The sequence below is a fragment of the Dendrobates tinctorius genome, unplaced genomic scaffold, assembly GCF_039654945.1.
Source record: "Dendrobates tinctorius isolate UK_male_01 unplaced genomic scaffold, ASM3965494v1 ptg000070l, whole genome shotgun sequence".
Lineage (NCBI taxonomy): Eukaryota > Metazoa > Chordata > Amphibia > Anura > Dendrobatidae > Dendrobates > Dendrobates tinctorius.
Genome location: NW_027361738.1, coordinates 93,803,100 through 93,817,346, shown reverse-complemented (window position 1 = coordinate 93,817,346; position 14,247 = coordinate 93,803,100). Strand labels below are relative to the sequence as shown.

The window sequence follows — 14,247 nt, the reverse complement described above, 5'->3', positions numbered from 1 at the left end:
TCCCTGATAGTACCCGTTAATTATGTAGGCACAGATAGTACTGCTTCCCTGATACCAGAAGTAAATTATGTACAAAGCACTCATATTCCTTCAAATTTACCCTTTACGTAGCGGTTGCAGTAGCATACTGTATAATTAAATGACGGAACACCACATTCTGAGTGATTTCCACTCACCATTGACGGAAGCAAAGCAAATTGCTAAAACCTGTGCTCTGCAGCCCAGTCCTGAATGAACCAGAGCTGCTCGGCCTCCGCTCCATTCATTGCCTATGGAACTGCAGAGTACAAATATTTCTTATCAGTCCCATAAATGATGAATGGAGCGAAGGTCAAACAGGCACACCTCCGCTGCAGGATTACTGGAGTGCCCAGCAGACTCCCCCCCCAGCGATCAGATATTATCTATCATAATGAGAGAGGATAAATTTTTTTGGCAGTGGAATAACCCTTTAATGACATTGATCTTCTGATATGGGCCAAAGACTCCAGAGCCGGGGCGCAACCGTAACCCCCGCACCGACTGTAGGTACTCCGCTGCCCCCCAAGTCTTGTATACGTCCTCATACTTTATCGCGTCACCCTAAATGTGTCGTTAAGTGTGCAATGAACATTAAACTCCATCGTTTCATTAACCGGAGGCTGCGTTATCACAAATGTCACATTTTATTTTTACTTCTCTCTCTAAGGGACGTGCAGCTGGGACATCACGCTAAGCTGTCCCCTGGGATGTGCGGTGGTTACATAACCACACGAGCCGGGCGGTATTATGCTCCGATCCCCTGTGATCCACCATCATCACTGCAACATATGAAAAAAAAAAATAAAAGAGCAACAATGTAACACACGATACAATAAATAAATAAACAAAAAAAAAAAGTCCTTGTCGGTGTCAGGCACCTCCACCATTGGGGAATCCCTGGGGGGCTTAGAGGGATTGTAGAACACAGCGCCTGTGACATCACTGGAGCTGAGAAAGACCGCAGGATCTGAGGGAGGGATGGGGATGGAGGAGTATGGGGGAAGAGCCTCCTCCTCCTCCTCCTTCCCCTCCTGGACCACCGGTTTATACAGAAAACAGAGACATGCTAGAGAGAGAGAAGAGACAGAGGAGAGACAGAGAGAGGTGGAGGATGGGGGCACAGAAACAAGAAAATCAATTGTAAATGAATCCTTCATTAAATCCACTAGATGGAGCCTGGGGACATTCTGCTGGATTACATTAGTGCAGCAAGGTAGGAAAGGGATCAGATCATCTGAATTGTGCAATTAGGAATAAGCAAGAGGGGGGAAAAAACAAGCCCCCCAGCTGCTGCCTGACATCCCATCCATGCAAGTGGTCCTCTGAGGAGGGGGCTAGGAGAACAGCAGCAGCAGCAGCAGCAGCATCCCTGGAGCCCCAGGGCTGGAGGTGTCTGGAGCCCTCAATGGCAGCATTAGCACCAGCTGCAGGTAAGGCTGTGCAATCCCTGGTTGGCTGGAGGTGCTGGATATGGGGGGTGCACAGTGTATGTGGGGTGTTGGAGCGTCTCCTACCATAGACATTGGATTTCTTGCGCCTGCTGTTTGCAGCTGGATAGATCTGCAGGTCAGGTAGGTGGCAGAGTACGGACACAGAGTGGGCATATGGGCTAGTAAAGGGTTAATGCTGCATTTTAAAAAAAAAATGAAAATGGAATATCAGTCAATCCAGGTAATGATATCCATGGAAGTCATCAGCAGGTTGAGGTCGGAGTCTATGGACAGGGGATTTGGTTTCCTGTCTGTTCCAGAATTTTACATTTTTTTTTTTATAGTTTTTTTCTGTTATAGGGACCTTTGTGATTCCGCGGGATGGAGCGGGACGTTTCGCCGTGGTGCATCACAACGCAAACATTATTTAGGGGGAGCGTCCACAAACTGATGGGGCCGGTGCTATCTGTATCCGGGCAAATGTGTTGTCATTCAGTAAAAATGGCAGGTTTTTATCTGTCGGTCAGAAAACTAGGAAGAAGGGTCAGTAATCGGCTGCCATCTTTATTTTACTAGAATAGTGTTGGCTACAGATGTAGCAGAGGTGAAATTGCCCAAGGAGCAATATGACGAATTCGACTCTTATCCGTCTTACAAATCAAGCTTTGTTGCATTTTACAAACTTAGCTCTGCACATTACAAACATAGCCATGCATATTACAAACATAGCTCTGCACAGGACAAACATAGCCCTGCACGGGACAAATATAGCTCTGCACATTACAAACATTACTCTGCACATTACAAACATAGCTCTACACCAGACAAGCATAGCACTGCACAGGACAAATACAGCCTTGCACATTACAAACATAGCTATACAAAAGGACAAACATAGCTCTGCACAGGACAATTATAGCTCTGCACATTACAAACATTACTCTGCACATTACAAACATAGCTCTACACAGGCCAAACATAGCCCTGCACAGGACAAACATAGCCCTGCACAGGAGAAACATAACTCTGCACAGGACAAGAAAAGCGCTGCACATTACAAACATAGCTCTACACAGGACAAACATAGCCCTGCACAGGACAAACATAGCTCTGCACGGGACAAGAATAGCCCTGCACATTGCAAACATAGCCCTGCACAGGACAAACATAGCTCTGCACGGGACAAGAATAGCCCTGCACATTGCAAACATAGCTCTGCACAGGACAAACATAGCTCTGTACACTACAAACATTACTCTACACATTACAAACATAGCGCTACACAGGAAAAACATAGCCCTGCACAGGACAAACATAGCCCTGCACATTACAAACATAACTCTGCATATTGCAAATATAACTCTGCACAGGACAAGTATAGCTCTGAACAGGACAAACATAGCTCTGAACAGGACAAACATAGCTCTGCACAGGACAAACATAACTCTGCACATGACACATAGCTGTTCACATAACAGCCATAGCTCTGCCCATGACAAACATATATCTTTGCACGCGACAAAGATAGCTCTGAACACAACAAACGTTGCTCCACAATGACAAACATAGCTCTGTAAATGACACACAGAACTCTGCACACGACAAACATAGCTCTGCACATGACAAACATAGCTCTGCACAGAAAAACATCTCTGACCCAAACATAACTCTGCTACGTGATAAATCTTGCTTTGCTACCAATGACATACTTAGCTCTTCTTTACTTAGCAAAGTCAGATCTGTTAAATCTGCCTTGACTACACCTGACAAACACACTTTGGCCACATGTTGCAGAGTTTTGCTACATCTGGTACATTTAGCCCTACAGCATCTAAGAAACTCAATTCAGACACATCTGACCTAAACTGGTCGGAGAAGCCTCAAAGCTTAGCTTTGCTAAATCTAACAAACACAGCACTGCTGCATCTGACATATGCACGTCTCTCAGTCTCGCACTGCATCTGTAACAGACAGGTCTATCATTATGCATCTCACCAGGTTAGTTCTAGCAGATCTAACAAACACAGCTCAGCTATATATGTGACAATTCCAGCTTTACAACATTTATAGATCAAGCCTTAAATCTTTGACAAACTTTTTATTGCTACATATGGCAAAGCTTGCTCTGCTATCATTGTCAACCATAGGTCTGTAAAATCTAACAAACTTAGTTCTGCTGTGTCTGACAGACCCAGCTCCATCTCATCTAACCAAATCTGGCTCGATGAGCTCTGCTGCATCTTACCTACTTATCCCTCACAAACCCCACAAGCTTTGGTTTTCTAACTATGATATCTCTAGCGCAACTACTGAAAATAAATAAGCTAGTAGTTTTACAACTGATAAAAACCTGTCGGAAATGAGTAACCGGACCAGCAACTGCGCGAGTATGTCTCTTAGAAGGGACTACAGATTTAGCAGAGCTGAATTTGTTATGACGTTCTTTTACAGCTTTATTAATCAGGAATCCTGGTAACACAATGAGAGATGTAGTAAGGCAACCATCAGTCCTGTGGAATCGTAAAACATACACTTGTTGCTATAGGATGGACTAAATGACAAACTCAGCCCTGCTACATCAGCAATTGAAGGTTAAAGGAACATGTCGACCTGAACATATTTCCTGGACCAAGTCCTAAGATAGATATATTGTTTTAGTTCACATATTCACCTCTTTTATCATGGAGATTCTGCAGAGCTGAGTTTGCCATCTGCCACAACTCATAGATGGGGCTGCAGAGAAAGCTTGTTTCCTCTGATAGAAGGATGTAAGGAATTAGTATTTGAATAATTGTCTGGACTTTCCAAGAGAAAATCCAATAACCTGCATTGGGGAATTGCTGTTCATGCTATGCAGTCATATATTGGGATAGTCTGATAATATACCCCAAGATCTGATTCTGGGTTCTTGTCTTCAAACCTCCACCATACGGTATATCAATTGAATGTGAAATAAAATAATGTAAAACCCCCTTGATGTGAATGTACACATTGTTATAATGCTTTACAATATTGTATTTTCACAATACTAAGCTCTAAAATTCCTGATTCTTTCCACGATTCTGATTACCACCAACCACCACTAGGGGGAGTTCAATGCCTGCTGTGTTATTAATGAAGTTAATATACAACCAGTATATTGTGAGATCCCTTAAGTGGTGGCTGCAGGGAGCTCCCTCTAGTGATAAGATTCTGTCTGCAGTCACCACTAGGGGGAGCTCCCTGTATACAGAGATACACAATAAGATCCTGTCTGCAGCCACCATGAGGGGGAGCTCCCTTTAGTGATAAGATTCTGTCTGCAGTCACTACTAGGGGGAGCTCCCTGTATACAAAGATACACGATAAGATCCTGTCTGCAGCCACCACTAGGGGGAGCTCCCTGTGTACAGAGATATGTGATAAGAATCTGTCTGCAGCCACCACTAGGGGGAGCTCCCTGTATACAGAGATACGTGATAAGATTCTGTCAGCAGCCACCACTAGGGGGAGCTCCCTGTATACAGAGATACGTGATAAGATCCTGTCCGCAGCCACCACTAGGGGGAGCTCCCTGTATACAGAGATATGTGATAAGATTCTGTCTGCAGTCACCACGGGAGCTCCCTGTATACAGAGATACATAAGATCCTGTCTTCAGCCACTACTAGGGGGAGCTCCCTGTATACAGAGATACATGATAAGATTCTGTCTGCAGCCACCACTAGGGGGAGCTCCCTCTATATAGAAATACATGATAAGATCCTGTCTGCAGTCACCACTAGGGGGAGCTCCCTGTATACAGAGATACATGATAAAATCCTGTCTGCATCCACCACTAGGGGGAGCTCCCTGTGTACAGAGATATGTGATAAGATTCTGTCTGCAGCCACCACTAGGGGGAGCTCCCTGTGTACAGAGATACGTGATAAGATTCTGTTTGCAGCCACCACTAGGGGGAGCTCCCTGCATACAGAGATATGTGATAAGATTCTGTCTGCAGTCACCACTAGGGGGACCTCCCTGTATACAGAGATACATAAGATCCTGTCTTCAGCCACCACTAGGGGGAACTCCCTGTATACAGAGATAGATGATAAGATTCTGTCTGCAGCCACCGCTAGGGGGAGCTCCCTGTATACAAATTCATAAATAAGATTCTGTGTGCAGCCACCACTAATGGGAGCTCCCTGTAAACAGATTCATAATTAAGATTCTGTCTGCAGCCACCACTAGGGGGAGCTCCCTGTATACAGAGATACATGATAAGATTCTGTCTGCAGCCACCACTAGGGGGAGCTCCCTGTATACAGAAATACATGATAAGATCCTGTCTGCAGTTACCACTAGGGGAAGCACCCTGTATGCAGAGAGACATGATAAGATCCTGTCTGTAGCCACCACTAGGGGGAGCTCCCTGTATACAGAGATACAAGATAAGATCCTATCTGCAGCCACCACTAGGGGGAGCTGCCTGTATGCAGAGATACATGATAAGATTCTGACTGCAGCCACCACTAGGGGGAGCTCCCTGTATACATAGATACATGATAAGATTCTGACTGCAGCCACCACTAGGGGGAGCTCCCTGTTTACAGAGATACATGATAAGATCCTGTCTGCAGCCACCACTAGGGGGAGCTCCCTGTTTACAGAGATACATGATAAGATCCTGTCTTCAGCCACCACTAGGGGAAGCTCCCTGTATACAGAGATAAATGATAAGATCCTGTCTGCAGCCACCACTAGGGGAAGCTCCCTGCATACAGAGATACATGATAAGATCCTGTCTGCAGCCACCACTAGGGAGAGCTCCCTGTATACAGAGATACAGGATAAGATTCTGTCTGCAGCCACCACTAGGGGGAGCTCCCTGTATACAGAAATACTTGATAAGATCCTGTCTGCAGTTACCACTAGGGGAAGCACCCTGTATGCAGAGAGACATGATAATATCCTGTCTGTAGCCACCACTAGGGGGAGCTCCCTGTATACAGATTCATAAATGAGATTCTGTCTGCAGCCACCACTAGGGGGAGCTCCCTGTATACAGAGATACATGATAAGATTCTGTCTGCAGCCACCACTAGGGGGAGCTCCCTGTATACAGAGATACATGATAAGATCCTGTCTGCAGCCACCACTAGGGGGAGCTCCCTGTATACAGAGATACAAGATAAGATCCTATCTGCAGCCACCACTAGGGGGAGCTCCCTGTATACAGAGATACATGATAAGATCCTGTCTGCAGCCACCACTAGAGAGAGCTGTATACAGAGAAACATGATAAGATCCTGTCTGCAACCACCACTAGGAGGAGCTCCCTGTATACAGAGATACATGATAAGATTCTGACTGCAGCCACCACTAGGGGGAGCTCCCTGTTTACAGAGATACATGATAAGATCCTGTCTGCAGCCACCACTAGGGGGAGCTCCCTGTTTACAGAGATACATGATAACATCCTGTCTGCAGCAACCATTAGGGGGAGCTCCCTGTATACAGAGATACATAAGAGCATGTCTGCAGCCACCACTAGGGGGAGCTCCCTTCATACGTATTTTTACAGCTAGCTCTCAACACCACAGTAAGTGTATAAATCTAGAGTTGCTCTGTCTATTGCTTTAGTGGGTAACTGAATGCCCAGAATTCATTATCAAATCAGTAACTTATAATATTAAGTTTTATATGGGTTAAATTCTAGCTTTAAAGATTTCTTTTCACATAAAAATTCTTGGTGAGGTGTAGCAAATCTGAATGTTATGTCACAAAGATTACATATTACATAAAGTCAACCTAAATTTGTAAGGGAATACATAGAAACGTTCTGGTTGTTTGCGTATATACAACTCTATCTATTTATCCATCTATCATCTGTCTATTATCTATCTGTCTATCTAACTATTATCTATCATCTATTTATCTATCAATCTGTTATCTATCTATTATCTATTTTCTGTCTATCTATCTATCTATCTATCTATCTATCTATCTATCTATCTATCTATCTATCTATCATCTATCTATCTATCTATCTATCTATCATCTATCACATTTTCTGTAGTGTGGGTGGATCCCGCATTTCCTGACAGATCCCTGATCTCCTCTTTTCTATGTTTTGTATGGATATAAATAATCCCACTTCGGGTCTGGCACACGTTTCGCCGGTATACGGCCTTTTCCGGTTAATTACTGACTCGTGAAGCTGGACAGTTAAATGCCTCGAGCTGAATAATTAGTGATGGCCGACAGTTTCACGTTTTGTGCTTGTTATTGAGTGAAACGAAAATCTCCATCTCATGCTGTCATATTGGCGACTCGCTGCTGATGCGAGCAGAGCTGGCTTCTATCACTATACACAGATTAGCCTCAGCTGCAGCTTCGTACCCCTCCTCCCCCATCCTTACCTTGTTATGGGAAAACTGAGTTTCTTCTGGTGGTTAACACTACCTGAGCTGCAGATGCCGGGTGCAGGATGGGTGCAAACAAGGGGAAGACGTGAAGAACAGGGTGAAGGGAAAATGCAGTCGCGTTTTACTGTGGAGAGCCACAGTTCTGCAGCAAATACAGGAGAAACACGTGTGTGTGTTTGGGGTTGTTTGGCCACTTTCTTGCATGTTATCAATGCAGCACCACATCCCTGTGCAAATGGAAGAGCTGGGGGCACAGTCTCCAGGGGCCCCTATCAGCAGAACTCCCTGTCCCTATGATACAGAGGGGTTCATTTTACCAATTTCCAAGCTTTCTTATGGATTCCAATTACACCCCATACACATTCAATACTTTACCGATGTATCGACTCTCTCGACAGGCTGCAATTCCTATTGTAGCCACTGGGTGGTCATATAGAAGCACACAGAGCGTAAACAGCTCCCGACAGAGCTAAAATGCAAGTTTACGGCATCAATGATCTTTACGGCAGAATCCATATCTTCCAGCATCCCTCGCTTTGCTTCGCTTTTTCAACATCGGTGTATTCATCTAATGATTTTGCCATCAATCCCGCTGAGACCAAAATTCCACAAGCAATCACCGCTATCAATACGCTAAGGCCTGTCTCACACATCCATTTTTACCCATGAGTCAAAATGCGACGTTTTGCAAAAAAAACGGATCCACCTTTTTTCTTGGCGGATCCGTTTTTTTCTCCATTGACTTGTATTAATGGCGGATCTTGATGGATGGTCATCCGTTTGATCTTTTTTTTAAGGATCCGCCAAGATTTTGCCATCCGCTGAGCGGACAGGACGGACAATGAAACGTTTTTTTCCCCAGCCGGATCCGCATTTTCTATTGCGCATGCCCGGGAGAAATGCCTGTGTCGGAAATTTAATCTCTCTCTCGGCAGCGGTTCCTTTAAAATTCTTCCTTCGCTGGATCCGTTAAATCAACGGTCCAGTGGCAAACGTTGTGGTCAGTGCGGGAACGGATCCATTGTCCAACATTTTCGCAGATTTTACTTAAATAATTAATTTACGCTTGGGATTTTCTTTTTATAGTCATAAGAATAAATGAGTTAAAAACACAAAAAGTTTCGCCAATTGGCTCCTTCTTAGGCCAAGCTCTTGGAAGAAGGTAGAAGCCGACAGGCGAAACCAAGGGTTAGTTAGAAGCCGTTGCCTGTTTGACATACATTTTACTCTTCTTTCTTTTCCTGTGGTTTTCTTTGCCGCTTTATACGCCAAATTTTTCAGAATGGGTCACAGGGGTTCAGGAATTTTGAGCATAATAAAAAATACTCTGTATTTTTGTAATTATCCCTTTTGCACCTTTATAAAGCAAAAATTTGAAGTGAGATCTGTGAAAATTTCACATGCAACTTTTGCGCTAAGTATTTCTGCTGTACAAAAAAAAAATATCACCCCAGGGGGGACTGGAGTACATTTGACCAAAAATTTGGTGACTTTTTATAAATTTACAAATAATGAATTGTCTGCAAACATCTGCATTACAAAATACCCACCCACAATGGCAAACATAGAAAAAAGACAAGCAGAAAATAAACTTCAAAATAGGCGCAACTTGCTGCAAAGTAAAACACTATAGGGGCAAATAGAATAATGAATCTGGCCTTATGTGGTACTGATTCTGCCATTGGAACAAGCTCACTGATGGACTCACTCATAACTCATTCTGCAGTTGCTATGTACAGTGATACATAGAGGATATATAGGACAAACTTTCCCAAAAATGTAATGAAACCCCTGTCATAGAGGAAAATTAAAAGGCATGAGACATCTCTAGAAGTAGAAGAGCTTACACTTTTACTCTTGAAGTGGAATTACACATGGAACACCTGGGATTAATTAGACCTAAAGGAAGAGAAAGTGATTAAACAATGGAGGTATAGAGATTTCCTGCAGTGGCCAGGTAACTAAGCAGGAAAGATCTTCTCTGAGGTTCAGATGTCAAAAGAACGTTTGTTTATGCATAGGAGGAGAAGGGTAGTAGTTTCCTTTGTTCCCAGGAAGGACATCTCGGGTTGGAGGTATTTTTTGGGAATGTGTTGTAGACAGCCCAGCTCCAGATAGGAATATTGGGGTTTGTATAGATCCAATATTTATGGGATATAGATTTTAAGCATCGTAGCGAAGGGACCGACGTGACACATTTACTCACATCACTCTAGAACCACTAGAATCCTTCCAATTGAATAGCGGCCTGATAGATGTTGCTATACCTGTCTATTTGATCTCTATGTAAAATCACAATATAAAAATGTGACAGCAATGTCTAATATGTGAGACCTTCAGAGGCCAAGATATCTTGTAGGTTGGGGACAAAATCCTGAATGACTGAGAACATCCCAGAAGAAGAATCCACATGAGGTCATCAAGGGGAGGTACGTGGGCTTAACTTAAGAGCTAATGAAAGCAGAAACTAGGCTTGGATCAAATGTCAGTACTTGGAATGCACAGTTTGCTGTAGGTTCTGCCTGTTTTCCATTTGGAGCGCCTCCCTCTACGAAGCTCTGAGCCATATCTGTGACATCAGTAACATTGTAACATAGTAACATAGTTTTGAAGGCTGAAGGAACACCTTATGTCCATCTAGTTCAGCCTATTTTTAGTGCAGCTGTTGTGCATTGTTGATCCTGGGGAAGGCAAAAAACCCACAGAGTAGAAGCCAATTTTCTCCATAGGGAAAAAAATTCCTTCCCCTAAGCTGGGTCAACCATCTACCTATAATATTCTGTTATTCGTAACCTTCTATACTGTTACTCACAAGAAAAGCATCCATTCCTTTCTTACATTCATTCAGTGAGTTGGCCATCACCACTTCCTCAGGAAGAGAATTCCAAGGCCTCACTGCTCTTACCGTGAAGAACCCTCTTCTATGCTGGTGCAGAAATTGTCTTTCCTCCAAACAAAGAGAATGCCCCCTTGTTCTTGTCACAGTCCTTGGTACAAACAGTTCATTGGAGAGATCTCTGTATTGCCCTCTGATATACTTGTACACATATATTAAGTCTCCCCTAAGTCTTCTCTTTTCTAGAGTAAATAGACCTAATTTTGATAACCTTTCTGGGTATTGTAGTGAACCAACTCCATTTATCATTTTAGTAGCCCGCCTTTGAACCCTTTCAAGTTCAGTAATGTCTTTCTTGAGCACCGGCGTCAAAAATTGCACACAATACTCCAAGTGTGGTCTGACGAGTGATTTGTACAGAGGGAGAATTATGTTTTACTCTCGTGTCCCCAGACCTCTTCTAATGCATCCCATGACCCTATTTGCTTTGGTGGCAGCTGCCTGACACTGGGCACTCCAATTTAGCTTCTTATTAACTAAGATACCTAAGTCTTTTTCCATGTTAGTAAATTTTAGTTAGTAAATTTTAGTTACTAAATTTATTTTGTTATTCCTTTTAATTTCATGTAATTGTATATATCGTATTGCTTTGTTCCAATTTTGTGTTATCTTGTATATTTTTATAAACACTTCCTACTTTTCTGGATTAAATGTATAAAATTTAATAACTCTGTTCCTCTTGCTCTGTAAACCGCACCCCTGGAGCCATACACTACCTGTAATGGATGTCCAATTGGCCAGTATAAACAATTGGTGGTGGCAGCGAGGAGTTTCTTTGATTACTGCATATTAGGGAGTGACCGTAATGGGGTATATATATTGCATGCGTTGGCATCGGAGGTGTATACAGCATGCTCTCAATGCGATTTCCCTAATAAATGGCCTAGTAGTGGAAGCAGCTGTGGCCTCATCCATCACTCGTTATACAATTGCATAATTGTCTCTGATGATTGGTGGCGGAAGAGTTGCGTTCCCTTGATAATAAGTGTCAGCGGTGGGATCTGTGTGACCCCACCCCGACTGCGGATCCTTGACAACCGCTGTTGCAGAAATTATTTGAACAAAAAAATGCATGCATTAACGGCTTTGCACACTTTCGGGGGATAATTTATCTTTTTCTTAATTGCATGTAATTTAAGCTGAAAATCGTTTTTGCATTTGAGTTTTTTCAAAGTTTTGCACTGTTTGTTTTTTTACAAGTTCTTTGTTTCTTTGCATATTGCTAGCTGCGAAATTAACTAACTGAGAATCCAACAATGAGCTCATTCTGTTCGGAAGTTTGTAATATGCTGTATATGTTTTTATTTTCTGAACATCTTTTCTGATTTAAGAGCACAGACCACATCAATAGTAATGGGGGAACCCCTAGATGTTCAGGTCCAGCCGAACATTTAAATAAAAGTTTGGTTCAGGTAACAGAACAGTACCCAAACTGTCAGATGACAGAGAGAGCCAGCAGCTGTGACCGGCAGTACAAAGTTTACCTACAGTCACAGAGGCGTCGGCTGATGAGAGAGTACTACTGGCATCAGCCTACGCTTGCTGCTGCTAACAAGAGCAAGAGCAGGCGTCACTGATGGGAGTATTCATCAGCCAGCGATTGCGCTATAAATAAATCTTTAAAAAGTGACATGGGGTCTGTTCTATTTTTGATATCCTGCATGGCAAAACTGACAGCTATGGGCTGCAACCCTCAGCTGTCAACTTTTTGATTGCTGGTTACCAAGAATCAAGGGGTCACCATGCTGTTTTTTAAATTATTTAAATAAATAATTTAAAAAAAGGCTTAAGGTCCCCCCAATTTTGACAACCAGCCAAGCTAAAACACACAGCTGGTGGCTGGTATTCTCAGGTGGCCTGACGCTCCGATGGACAGTAATAATCTTACTGTGGATCAGAACCGCCCGTGTTTCTCACACTGTCATGCAGAAGACAGCGTGGAAAACACCTAACGTTCGGGGTGCTGAACCCGAACAGTAACACAGACTTCCTGGAGAAGTCCATGTTCGGGGTCTGTGCCCGAACAGTAGGTGTTCGGTAAGGGCCCCGAACTTTACTGTTCGGGTTAGCCCGCTACTACACATCAATGTTGAACTGATCTTTTTTATTCATAAGTAATCTGAGAGGCACTTAAAACTCAGAAGGAGCTTACTGACTGATTTTCAGTTAATCCTTTTGGCAAAATTTTGAATGAAACTCGATTTCAAGAAGCACGAAAAATGGCCCCAAAGGTGTTCATATCCCTTAAATAATCTGCAAAAGTAAGTTATTGATCAGCAAACTTGTCCAACATTTGTCCAGCAACCAGTTCCCCAGAATGATCGTAAGACCTATCCATCAGCCTGCACGCTTAGCACGCTATGCCATACAGCATCTCTTCCAGTTGTTAGTGGGTTGCCCTCCCAGGGCTGTGGAGTACTCGGTACCGGGCCAGTATCAGCGGGATGTGTCACAGCAGTGGGGACCCGGTCCGTAGCCCTGGGCGCCCCAGTAATGGGGGAAATGTAATGGTTTGAATGAATAGCTCGTGACGCCACCTGTGGTGCTCGGCAAGGGAGATGTTAAGCCGACGCTGCGTGCAGATCCTCTGGGACTGGTGGTGTGTTGCAGCCAAGATGGTGAAGCTCCCCACAGGTGGAGCTGCAGTCCCAGGGCAGTGTGGATGTAGGGGTAGCGGAGAGGCGCAGGAGGTGTAGAAGCTGGTACCCAGATGTAGTGGTATGGGGTGTGTTGGCGCAGGAATGAATGGAGGACACCAGGGCTTGTAGTTCCAAAGCTTTACTCACAGTCTGTAGTACACACAGGTGCCTGCCTCCGTGCTGTGTCCTCGGGTCAGGGACTCAGTCACCCTCCAGGTTAGATGGAATGCTCCCTTCCAACACTCCGCCAACATGTGCCTTTCTGAACGTCTCCTCTATAGCGCCTTTAAGTATGAAGTACTCCTAGTACTGAGTTACACTGGAGTTCCTCCTGACAGATGTTCCCAAGAACTTTCCTTGTACGGCAGACAGCTGTAGCCTGCTTTGGGGACTCCTTGCTTCTTAAGTCCCGGCTGACTATCAATGTTGCTGTTGTGCCCCCAAGTCTTAGATGGGAGTAGTGCATTTACAGCTCACTACTCCACCGATGTCTGTTGCAGAACCATTAGTGTCCATACAACCTCAGGGACCGGGACCCGGCCTTGCGCTTAGAACTTCTAGGCAGGGTTCTTCCTCTAACCCACGTCCTATGTTCCCTTTTACTCCTACGTTCCATACTAGTCTTTCCTTCTTATGGAAGATCAGGTTTCTGTTCAATGTCTTTCTCCTTCTTTCCTTTCCCGTGCCCATCCCGATCTTCTCTCCTCACTCCTCACTGACTGACTCCGAACTCACCACTGACCTGAAATCCTAAACCTTCCCACTCTTTTATGTATTCTAACTCCACCCGCCTCCCAGCACATTCCGTGTTCCAAGCAGGGAGCCACCAAAGGTGCTCTGCTACACTCCAAGCAGGGAGCCGCAATATG

The 14,247-nt window shown here is 44.1% G+C and overlaps 1 protein-coding gene across 1 annotated transcript in view; it reads left to right on the top strand.

Annotated features, from left to right (window-relative positions):
- Positions 1-977: 977 nt before the first annotated feature.
- Positions 978-14,247, top strand: part of DGKB (diacylglycerol kinase beta) — a 738,755-nt gene continuing 725,485 nt past the window's right edge. Inside the window, exon 1 of the mRNA XM_073582131.1 lies at positions 978-1,451. The gene's annotated coding sequence lies outside the window, so the exon portion shown is untranslated. The remainder of the gene's footprint in view (positions 1,452-14,247) is intronic.